General features: G+C 59.8%; 2 long non-coding RNA genes across 4 annotated transcripts; one reads left to right on the top strand and one right to left on the bottom strand.

The window, feature by feature from the left end:
• Positions 1 to 252: 252 nt before the first annotated feature.
• Positions 253 to 3,309, bottom strand: LOC122233064. The gene is made up of 3 exons (XR_006210511.1): positions 2,873 to 3,309; positions 1,806 to 2,793; positions 253 to 621 (listed from the first exon to the last, which is right to left on the bottom strand). It is a non-coding gene; the product is annotated as an uncharacterized LOC122233064 (long non-coding RNA).
• A 949-nt stretch (positions 3,310 to 4,258) lies between these two features.
• On the top strand, positions 4,259 to 10,138 carry LOC122233257. Of its 3 annotated transcripts, XR_006210793.1 has the most exons (7): positions 4,259 to 4,431; positions 5,680 to 6,022; positions 6,509 to 6,773; positions 7,171 to 7,854; positions 8,566 to 8,647; positions 9,442 to 9,639; positions 9,743 to 10,138. It is a non-coding gene; the product is annotated as an uncharacterized LOC122233257 (long non-coding RNA). The 3 variants fall into 3 exon arrangements; XR_006210792.1 differs by lacking the exon at positions 4,259 to 4,431 and having other exon boundaries at positions 5,594 to 6,022; XR_006210794.1 differs by lacking the exons at positions 4,259 to 4,431; positions 6,509 to 6,773 and having other exon boundaries at positions 5,594 to 6,022.
• The last annotated feature ends 1,100 nt before the right edge of the window (positions 10,139 to 11,238 follow it).

The raw sequence follows: 11,238 nt of genomic DNA, 5'->3' as shown, positions 1-11,238 counted from the left end.
GGCACCAGAATGGAGCTGGTGGGGGTCCCAGCAAGGCCAGGAGGGTGGGGCTGGGCCAGGTGGCCTGCTGGGGGGGGGGGGATGGGGGAGCGAGACAACTGAGGATGCCTGGTCCCCCCCCCCTCCCCCCCCCTCCAGGCCCCAGCCCTAAGGCCCTGCGCCTATTGTCAGGGAGGGCTGGCCTGGGGCTGTGATTCAGCATTTGGGTTCCCAGAGTTATTTTTATTGTGTTTTGTTTATTCAAAGCTTGCCTTTGAAGTCTGTTTCTAAGCCTCCCCATCCCGGAGAAAGGAGCCGGTTTGGATACAATGTGCAGTGTTGCTCGGCCTTAAAAATACTTCCCTTTGAGTTAGGGGCTCATTGTCCCTGCGCACACATTCCGCCCCCCCCCCACCCCCACGTGTGGGTGCCGGTGGTGGGTCTAAAGGACAGCTTAGCACCCACCTGCAGGGGCCAAGCTGGGGGCGGGCAACACGCAGCCCCTCGAAAGTTCTATAAAAGTGGACCCTCCAGGCACAGGGGACGCCGTCGACGCTGGCTCCAGGATGCTCAACTTTTGGGGGGTCGTGAGACTTTGTCATGAAAGCTGAGGATCTTCTTTCTCAGTTCAGAAAAACATACCTACGCCCAAAGCTTTGCAGTCAATTCCGGGAGCTTCTAGGACCTTCGGAGGACCATCCACAGACCCACTCCCTTCAGTTTGTGTGTTTATTTACTTATTTATTTAATGTTTATTTATTTATTGGGGGGAAGGAGCAGAGAGAGAGAGAAAAGAAGAAGAAGAAGAGAATCCCAAGCAGGCTCCACGCTGTCGCAAGGGTTCGATCTCACAAACCTTGAGATCGCAACCTGAGCCGAAATCAAGAGTCGAACCCTTACCCAGGGGACTGAGCCACCCAGGCGCCACTCCCCTCCCTTCAGTGTAGAGCCCGTCCCTAAATGAATCTTCTTGTCAGCCTTTTAGTAGCTAAAAGTGAGCACTTACTCTGTTTCAGGGGCTGTGCTATGGGGTTTCTCAGATTAACTCATTACCTCCTCACAATTGAGGCACAGAGAGGTTGGGTCGCTCACCCAAGGTCACACAGCCCGCAAGTGGCTAAGCCAGGATCTAAGGCCAACCAGTCTGGCCCAGTCTGCACTCTTAACCTAACATCTGTGCGCGTGCACACACACACACACACACACACACACACGGTGCCGGACATCTGAGTAAACCTGTGGGTTAAGTCCGGAGAGACGTGGGGATGGAGAGCCCCAGGTTAAGCGGCCAGGCTTGGGGTCTGGCCAAGCAGGGTGACTGGGGTCCAGTCCTTTGTGAGGGTCAGATGAGACCCACCAGGAGGAGATTCCCTTGGCCTGGAGCCAGCACAGGGGCACCCCCACTGGCAGAGGTGATGTTACCGTCAGGGAAGGAACCGGACAGCGGGGATCCCCGTGGTGCAGACGCCTCCTTGCGGTGACTGCTACCCGGCATGGCCTTCCCCTTCCCTCCCCCTCCTCTCTGCCCCTCTTCCTCCTTTTCCCTTCTCCCCCCTCCCCATCCACGGAGGAGGATACGTCTTGCCCAACCCCCACAAGCAGCTGTGCGTCCTGTGGTCCAAACAGCCCAACTGGGTACACAGCACACTTCTGAGAAGCCCAAACCAAGTCCGGGTAGCCCTGGGCTCTCCCCGGGAGGCCTCCCCCTGGCCTCCTGCATCGACTGAGCCCACAGCACTGACTTGGCCGAGGCAGGCTCCCCCAAGACCCGGGTCCTGCCCCCTCTGTCTCCTCCTGGCTTCTCCGCCATGCACTGCCCCCCTTACTCTTGCCGCAGGCTTCTGGTTTCTTTACTCTCCTGAGCCATGCCGCAGGACCTTTGCACATGTCTCCCCCGCCGCCTGAAATGTTCTTCTCACCAGCTTCACTGACTCCTCCTTAAGATCAGGTCTCAGCTTAGATGTCTCCTCCTCGAGGAAACCCTCCTGGGTCAGAAGCGAACAATGGTAAGATTACTGCCACACCGGGGACCGTTCTCAGCAGGCCCGGAGCTCAAGGGCGTAGCCACAGAAGGGGGGTCGACAGAGTCCGCCACACAGGAGGCCCTCCATAAATGCTGGGCAAGGAGAAGGGATCCTCTCTGTGCGACTCTCCCTGCTATGTTCTGTGCCTCAGTTTCCCTGCCTGCAAAACGAGGCGGTGGGTCACCCGCCTGTACTTGCCACGCGATGATGTTCTGATGCTCCCTCTGGGTTTCTGGCAGGGATCATACTCATTTCACGGTATTTGACTTCCTTGATTATCTGATTTTCCAGGGAGGAATTTTAAATCTGTGGGTTGGGGTGGTATTTGCCTCATACCCGGGCACCCATCCCGTCCCACCAGCCTGAGTGCACCTGGCATCCTGGGGAGGCCCGTTAAAACTGCCCCCTCTTGGCAGCTAAGGCCCTGTGCAGAGAAACCCTTCAAGGGCTCTTTAACTGCGTTGCTTGGCCCATGGGGGTGGGCCGATGGCCATGGCAACAGCAGTCCCCTCTGCCACCAAAGCTATCAAGCGGAGCGCTGGGGCCCAGGAGCCAGACAGGCCGTGTGCAAAGTCGGCCTCTGTCACTTCCCGGCCACTGCGGCCCATCCTCCACTTCTCTGTGCCTCTGTCCCTCTGCGGAATAGCAGCCAGAGACCAGCACGTCCCAGCTGGGGTTCAGGGGCTGACTCAGCTGGTTCCTGGCCTGGAAGTTGACATACGGTTAAGTGCTCTGGGGGTCAAGCGCTCCGGTTTTCTCAGCCCCGCGGCAGCGGCTAAGCCTCAAGTCCCTGGAGCCAACAGAAACCTAGGTCAATACCCGACCTGGCTGCTTAGCTGGCCGTATGACCTCCCGGTGCCTCAGCTTACCCATCTGTAAAATGGGGGCGACGGAGACACCTTCCTCTTGAGCTGCTGCCGGCTGTCCGTGCCAAATCAGTCATCGACCCTCATTATTCCCATCCTGGCCTCACCCTACCCCTCGCCTGGGTCCTGATCAATACGGGGGCAGCGGGCCCGAACAGCGGAGCGCAGAATCCACGGGAACCAAGGGCATCGTGTCCACACAGCGTGCGTCTGGCTCCGGTTTTTTTGGTTGTGCGACCTGGGGCAAGTCCAGTCCCCTCTCTGGGCCTCAAGCTGTTCACCTGAGGAAGGATGTCCCTAACCACACTGTGAGGCTTCGGTGGGACAGCGTGTGGCCATTATCGTCCTTACTGTTGTGACGTCAGAAAGTAGATTTCACAAGAAGGGGTGTGTTCAGTCTCAACCGCGGGGGAGGGACGGGCAGCGTCGACTCCTTCAAGCTTCTGGGCACAGTGGGCGGGTAGGGTGGGAATGCTGCAGGGGCGGGGGGGGGGGGGACTTCCCTCCCGCGGACTGAAGGGCAGTGAGGGGCAGGTGCGCCACCGCGGGCCCCGGCTCCCTGCCCGATCTCGTCGGTCCAGACGTCCCCGGTGTCCCCCAACGTCCCTCCCAAGAAGGCCCCGCGCCGAGGCTTCCTGGGCACGGGGGTGGGGAGAGGTGCCCGAGGCCCGGAGAAGGGCAGGGACCGGCCCGAGGTCGCGCCGCCCCGCCCGGCCCGGCGGCGCTGCTCGCGGGCCATGCGCGGACTTGCCCGGCAGGGACGTGCGGGGCCTCCCGGAGGTCTGCGCCCGCCCAGCCGCGGGATGAAAGGGGAATCCGCCGAAACCTGCCTCCCGCCCCGGCTCGCCCGCCCCTTCCGCAACCGGATCTGGCTGGGGGCGCCGGGCTTTGAAGTCGGCGCAGCGGCCCCCCCCGCGCCCGGCCGGCTCGGGAGCCTCCGGGAGGCCGACTTGAAAGGGCGGCCGCGGTCGTCCAGCCTTTCCCCGGGCCCCGCCCACGGAGGCGGGGGTGGCGGGGGTGGGGGGGGGGGAAGCCCCGCCCCAGGAGCGAGAGGGCGGGGTGTCCTCGGCGTTCAAAGCCCTGCGGGTGGGTGCGCCGCCTCCGCCACCCGTTGCCGCGCTTCCCCTCGGCCCGCGGGCCGGACGGAACGACTGTGGTTCCCCGATATCGCCCCGTCTCGGGCCCTTGCTGTTCCTCCTGCCAGAAACGCCCTTCCCATCTTTGACTACCCGGCCTTAGGGTCGGCCCCTCGGTCTGGGCTTCATCTCTTTGCGTGGGCCTGCCCGGAAACCGCTCCCCCAACCCCCCGCCCCCCCCCCACCGCCGCCCCCTGCACCGTCGCAGCACAAACTCTCCTCATCCTCCACCTGCTGCCCCCTAGCTGTGAGCTCCAGGAGGGCACCCTCGCAGCCCCCTGCCCGGCCCCGGGTGGGTGGGCGCCGGAAAAACAGAGAGGAGTCCTTCAGTCACACCAGTCATGATACTAAGAAGCCTTTGGGGCAAGCCAGCGTGAGGGGGGGGGTGCAGCGGAGAGAATTCCAGACTCCTAGGGTACATCACAGGTAGGCGTCCGCCATATCTTTGGATCACAAAGCTGGGTGACCTTTCTCCCCACCTCCAGCCGGGGCCTTGTCCTGACTGCACAGGGCCCCCAGCTGCTGCCCTTGGGATCAACCACTAGACTGCCCCAGAAAGCCCCAGCCTCTTGATTCCCTGCCCCGGGATCCCATGATGTTCTGCGGCATCATGGGCGCTCAACCCTCTTCTCAGTCTGCTGGTTTCCTGGGCCTCTCTCAGCGCAGTGCTAGGTAGGGCTCAGCAAAGAGAGCCCCCCCCCCCTCCCCGTCCCCTGTCCCACCCCAGACTAGATTCCATCCTGGGACTCTGTTCAACCAAGGCGCCTCGGAGGGGGACAGGGCCCAGGTACCCTCCTTTGGGGGGAGTTTCCATAAGTTAAAAAACACAGGAGCAACTTGGCCAGGAGCCTCAAGTAGGTTCCAGTGTCTCAGGAACTGAGGTTTTCACTCACACACACACACACACACACACACACACACACACACCACCGTATAACTGGCTATGTACATGCACACAGACCCCAGGGCAGCTCTGAAAGGGGCCCTCCAGTGCCTCCCCAGGAGGAGGAGAATGGGGGGGGGGTCAGGCAGGGTGTAGGGGGTGGTAGTGATGCAGGGATAAATGCCCTACCCGCAGGAGCGCCTGCCTGGGTGGGCAAAGCCAGATGTGAGCCTCAGCCTCCCCTCCCCGCCAGCTCCAGCTTTTCTAGAGACCTCAGAGCTCAGCTTTCCTCTCCCCAGGGCATTGGGCATTCTGTCTGCAGCTCCCTACTACCACCACTCCCGCTTTCCCCAGCCCAGCCCACCCCACTGTGCTGTCTGCTGGGTTCAGCAGAGGAGAGAGAGGACAGAAAACAGGGGGCTCCCGTTATGGTGGGCAGCAGGCAGGAGAGCTGACCCCCACCGCTGTCAAGCTTCTCAGCCTGTTTTCTCCTGTTTCCCGGAGAGCTGGACTAATCTCCTCCTCCCCACCTTTAACAAATGTTTACTGAGCACCTACTGTGTGCCAGCTTGGGCAAGGGCAGATCTTGGGGAGGGCAGGTTGGTGTGGCACAGGCCAGGGGGACCGCGCAGGGTCTGGGTAGGTGGAGCAGGACCCCCGCAGGACCTGGGCACCTACGGAACCCAGCCCAGGCTGTCCCTACTCCTCCGGTGAGGGGACTCACTGGGTGGGACCCGCAGAAGCAGGAGGGATTAAGTTGGGCTAGAAGAAAAGCCCAGCCTGGATTTCAGACCACCTGGAACGGACCGGCCAGAGGCGGGAATGGAGAAACGGGAAGCGAGGCTCCGAGGAGGAGGCGTGCTGGCCGGGACTGGCCCCAACGTGGCCGGAAGTAGAAAGGGCCTGATCCGCTAGCCTAGAATACCCTTTCTTCCGACTACCTCTTATGGAAGCGATCCCTGGCAGACTGCCTCTGGTCCCGGCCTCCCGGCCTATAACAATAGGAGAATCATGGCCATTGCCACCATCATGGCAGCTAACGTGTATGTAGTATTGTCCTTTGAAGTCATTCCTATAATCCTCACAACAATCCTTAAGTTTTGGTCCAGTCAGCTGCCCCTGGCCACCCAGCCGGTAAGTAGCAGAGCTAGGATTTGAACCTAAGGCCCTCTGGCTCCAAAGCTGATTGTCTCTATGGTGTTTGACTTGACTGAATGTGCTGTTGTCTCCATGTGCCCCATTAATGGACTGGGTGCCCCTCGATATGGGTTCCTCCCCCTGCCCCTTGGGCTGGCTCGGGGCCCAGGCTGTGGCCTCCAGGACTGAGCCTGGCCTGATCCAAGGCGACTCAGAGAGGCCACCTCCTGAAGCTCCTTAGACACGGGTCTCCCGTCTGCCAAGCCCCCGCCAGATTCCCCGCAGGCTCCAGCCTCAGCTTGTCCAAACATCCAAGGTCCCGAGCCTTTTCCCAGCAGTGTGTGTGTGTGTGTGTGTGTGTGTGTGTGTGTACATACGTAGGGCACGGGGTGGGTCATGACTTCTTCTGTGCCTGAAACACAGCTATCAAGATTTTTTAAAGACACGTTTGTGATGTCGTAATAAGTGTGCTTCTTTATTAAGCATGAACAAGGTGCAGCAGCGGGTATAAAACACAGGAGTGAGGAAAGGCCCTGGTAAAAAAGAGGCAGGAAGATCAGCGCCAGAGAGAGAGAAATCAGAAGATGCTTTGCTGTTGGCTTTGAGGAAAGAGGAAGGGGCCGCAAGGCAAAGACAGTGGGCAGTCTCTAGAAGCTAGAGAAAGCAAGGAAACAGATTCTCCTCTCGAGCCCACGAAGGGAACACGGCCCTCCGACACCCTGGCCTTGGGTCTTCTGACCTCCAGCCCGTAAGAGAATAAATGCGTGTCGTTAACGCCACTAAATTTGCGGGTCATGGGTCACAGCAGCCACGGAAAACTGATGCAGAAGGGCTGCATCACCTCACCTCCAGCTTAGCCGGGTCTTAGCCAGCTCTGATGTTCCAGAAAGAAAAGAAATAATCTGAGTGATCCTGCTTTGCAAACGATTAAAGGGCCAAGGGGCAGGGGTGGGAGCTTCATGAAGCCACCTGGTCATTAGAGGGTCCTTCTCTGGGCCTTTCCATCTGTAGTTTCCCCAGGGAACAAGTACAGCCTGTTTGACCGGCTGGGCCTCTGGGCCGAACCTACAAGGTGAGCGGAGGGACACATTAGCACCTCCTTCAAAAGGAGAGCTGCCTTCTAACCCCCTGTCTGTCTTCACCAGGAGCCCTGTGGTCACAAGCACAAGCTGGAAACAAGTTGCCCAGGCTCGGAGTCTGAGCCATCACGGGCGTCTCTGGGCAAATCTCTCCATCTCTCCGGGCAAATCTCTCCATCTCTCCGAGCCTCGGTGCCCTCCTCCGTAAAATGCACAGATTAGATACACTGGATGCCGTGTTTGTGAAGAGCTCTGCGCGGGGCCGGGCACGCAGGCGTATCCCTGTGTGGGTACTTGTAAACAGGGGCACACGCGCAGGTTCGCTTGCACAGGAACGCGTACGCAGGTGTATATACTGCGTGGAAGAACATTCCGAAGTTCACCTTTGACCTGTCGCTCCCCTGCTCACAGCCCCTCCCTGCCCAAGGGAGAAGTTCAAATCTTCACCATGGCCTACGAGACCCCAGCCCCGTCTGGCTCCTGAGGCCCCTGTCCAGTCTTTGGGTCTTGGAAAGCTATCGCCTCCTCCAAGTAGCCTTCCCTGAATGCCACCCTTACTGGGGTGATCGTCCCTCCGGTCTCACTACGTGGTCCCTCCCTCCTGTGTGCTCCCCTGATCTCAGCACTGCCTTGTTCAATAATGGCTCCTGAGCGTCCTTCTTTGAGGCCACGCGCCCCCAATGGCAGGAACCCAGAATGCTGTGTCCTCCCCTGTCACCAGCACCCAGCACAGGATCCGGCCCAGAGCAGGTGCTCGGAACACTACTGAATGAATGAATGAATGAATGAATGAATGAATTCACGCATCTGGATGCACGAGCAAGGAGGCTGCAGTCACATGCATGTGACTCAAACCCACAAACCGTGAGATCATGACCTGAGCCGAAACCAAGAGTCGGACACTTAACTGTCTGAGCACCCCCCCCCCGGCCCCGGCACCCCTGTTCCTGCAGTTAGTGATGGGGGGTGGAGAGGAGGACAGTGATTTGGCCCAGACTGTGCCTTGGAGGGGGCTGGAGCAGGGAGGGGCCACAGCGCGTGGCTCCCCACCTTTGTCCCCTCCCCCCACCTCCCCACAGGCAGATTCACTGAGGCTCCTTTGTTGTTGGAGAGAGAGCAGAACACGGCCCCCCCCCCCCAGAGGACACATTCTCCTTCCTTCCTCCCTGACCTCCCCGTGACCCCCAGACAGCCTGGGCCCCTCCGCTGAATGGGGGGAAGGGGCTGGAACCTTCGGTGTGTCCAGGGGATGGTGCTTCTGGACCCCCCACCCCCACCCCCGCTCTGGGTACTACCATTCCCACCCACCCCCCACCCCCAAACCTCAGGTCTGGAACCTGGGGAGGACCTGGTCAGGCCCTGAGGCAGGAAAACCAGGCTCTGTGGGAAGGTGGGGGGGAGGGGCCTGGCCTGGCCACCTCTCTGACCCTTAATCCTGTCATCTGTACAATGGCCCAACAGGGCTCGCTCGCAGCCATGAAGCAATGAAGGAGATCGCGTTTGCAGAAGCCTGGACACAATGCCTGGCGATGGAAAATTCTCGGTAAGTGTAATTTCGTCATTAGCATTAGCGTTTCTGTCTCTCCCTCCCCCTCTCCCTCCCTCCCAGCCTTCAGGACCCTGGAGGTCCAGCTGGGCTCCCCCTTCCACCCCCACCAGCTCCCCCCCCTCCCCGTCCCCCACCCAGCACAGCAGGACAGATCTGTCTGGCTTGTCTCTGTATTATCCCCAGACCCTAGCTCGGCGCCTGGCGCCTAGTAGGTACTCAGTAAACTCAGCTGAATGAATGAACCGGCAGAGTCACGTGGGGGCAAGACAGTTCCTCTCTCTGGGCCTCTGCTTCCTTGCGCCTGTAAAACCCCTGTGTCCACACGCTGGGAATCTCGGAGGCCCCTTCCCGCTTTGAAATCAAGACTGGATGTTATTGCCCCGCTCCTGTGCAGAGTCTTGGGTCTTTTTTTTTTTTTTTTTTTTTTATTTGTGCCAGCTGTCACTTCCCCAGGCCCTCTCACCTGGACCCAAGCCAACCCCTCGCTTTTCTACCTGCTTCTGTGCTTTGACCCTATTCTCCATCCCGGAGAGCTGGTTGCAGGGATCTCCAATACACAAATCTCTGCTGAATAGACGAGAACCTTTAATGTGGCTCACAGGGCCCTGCACAGCCCAGCCCAGCCCTTGGGAGCCCTTCCAGCCTCTTCCAGAAGCTTCCACCAGCTCCAGTGCACAGGCCTGCTCCTTTTGTCTGTCCCGTCTCCTCCCTCTGTCCCTCCCTGTACAGGCCCTTTGCACAGGCTGTCCCTTCCCCCTTCACCTGGCTAACTGCTCCTCGTTCTCCAGATCTGCCACTCCCATTACTGACCGCCTTCATCCGTCCCAGCATCTGCTGAGTCTGAAAGTTACAGCTGCTGGTGGCATAATTGGGTGTGTTTTCTCCACTAGACCAAGCGCTCTGGGGGTCAGAGCCCAGGCTTGGTTCCCCCCTTCCATTGCTATAAAATGACCAGAGGCTCGGCACGTCGGAGGTGCTGGCAAAAGGTTGGTCTTTGCCTACGTCCCTCCCCGCCACCCCCCCACCCTACCCCTGCCAGAGTGGGATCTTTGCTGGTCTCTACACAACACCCTTTTGCCTGAGGGTCAGGTGGCCACACAGGAATGAGCGCCGACTGGATGGAGGTTCATACTTGTCCTTCGGAGGATGGAACTCTCAAGGGCCAAGTGGTGGGGGAGGGAGCGACCTCTGGCTGTCCTGCTCAGTCCTTGCCCTCTGCCCCAAATTGCAGTCCGCTCTCAGGGAGAGTTCCGTGTTAGCCATGACATCTTGGAATAAATTCCATCCTCTTGAGTTTGGCCAGGATGAATCCCAGCCCTACCGCTCACTGCTGTGAGTCCTTAGGCAGAGCCCTGTCCTTCTCCGGGCCCCAGTTGCTCCTGTATGAAATGGAGACAATACCAGTCTCTGCCACAGGGCGGGCGGGAGCCAGTGAAGCGATCTGAGCACGATTCCCGGCGTGGTGCTGGGCACAGGGTGTTGCTGGGGCAGGAGGGGGCTCACTTGGGCACTGGGGGCACAGGGAGGGACACGGTGTGGTCCTCGGAGGGGGGGGGGCATCCCCAAAGCCACTCTGCAGCTAGTCTGCAGCAGGCCTTAGGGAGGGTGGTAGAGAGAGCCTCAGAGTGGCTGCCAAAAAGAGGTGAGCACCGAGTGCGTGCGCGTGTGCGCGCACACGCGTGTGCGCTGTGAGCGAGTTCGCTGGTGAGGAAGAGCCTTCAGAGGAGGGGAGGGAGGGAATGAGCTGGAAGAGCTCAGCACTGCAGCAGCAGCCGTGGAAACAGAGGCCCGGAGGAGGGAGCCGGAGGGTCCTCCAAAGGCAGGGCAATCAAAGTGTGTGGACGGCTGGTGGGGGCAGGGGAAGAGGGGCCTCTGGATTTCTGGACCAGAGGGTCTCCCTTGGTTCCCTAACGCCTCTAGTGTCAAGGGCTTGCCCTCCACCGCCCAAGGACCCCTGTTTGAATTTGGGCCCGGCCGCTTACCAGCTGTACCACCCGGGGCAGGGGGGGCCGGGGGAGGGTCCTTTGCCATTTGAAGCCTCAGTTTCTCTGGTTGTAAAAACCGGGAGGCACACAGAACGGACCTGTGTATTAGTTCGCCAGGGCGCCTGTGACACAGCACCACGGACTGGGGGGGCTTAAGCAACAGAAATGTGTTTTCTCACAGTTCTGGAGGCTGGAAGGGCACGATCAAGGTCTGGGTAGGTTTGGTTTCTCCTGAAGCGAACCTCCCTGGCTTGCACACAGCCATCGCCTCCCCGTGTCTTCGCACGGTCCTTCCTCTGTGCATGTCTATGTCCTAATTTCCTCTTCTTAAAGGACGCCAGCCATGTTAGATTGGGGCCCACCCTAATGACCTCATTTTACTTTAATTCCGTCTTTAAAGACTCTATGTCCTAGTCCAGTCACATTCTGAGGTACTGGGGGCTAAGACTCCACCAGACGAGGGGTGCCTGGGTGGCTCCCTCTGTCAAGCCTTCAGCTCAGGCCATGATCTCGCGGTTTGTGAGTTTGAGCCCCGCGTCGGGCTCTCGGCTGTCAGCACGGGAGCCTGCTTCGGATCCTCTGTCCCCCTCTCTCTCTGCC

The sequence above is a fragment of the Panthera tigris genome, chromosome D4, assembly GCF_018350195.1.
Source record: "Panthera tigris isolate Pti1 chromosome D4, P.tigris_Pti1_mat1.1, whole genome shotgun sequence".
Classification (NCBI taxonomy): Eukaryota; Metazoa; Chordata; class Mammalia; order Carnivora; family Felidae; genus Panthera; species Panthera tigris.
Note: the sequence above shows the minus strand (reverse complement) of the source record. Positions and strands in the feature narration are given on the sequence as shown.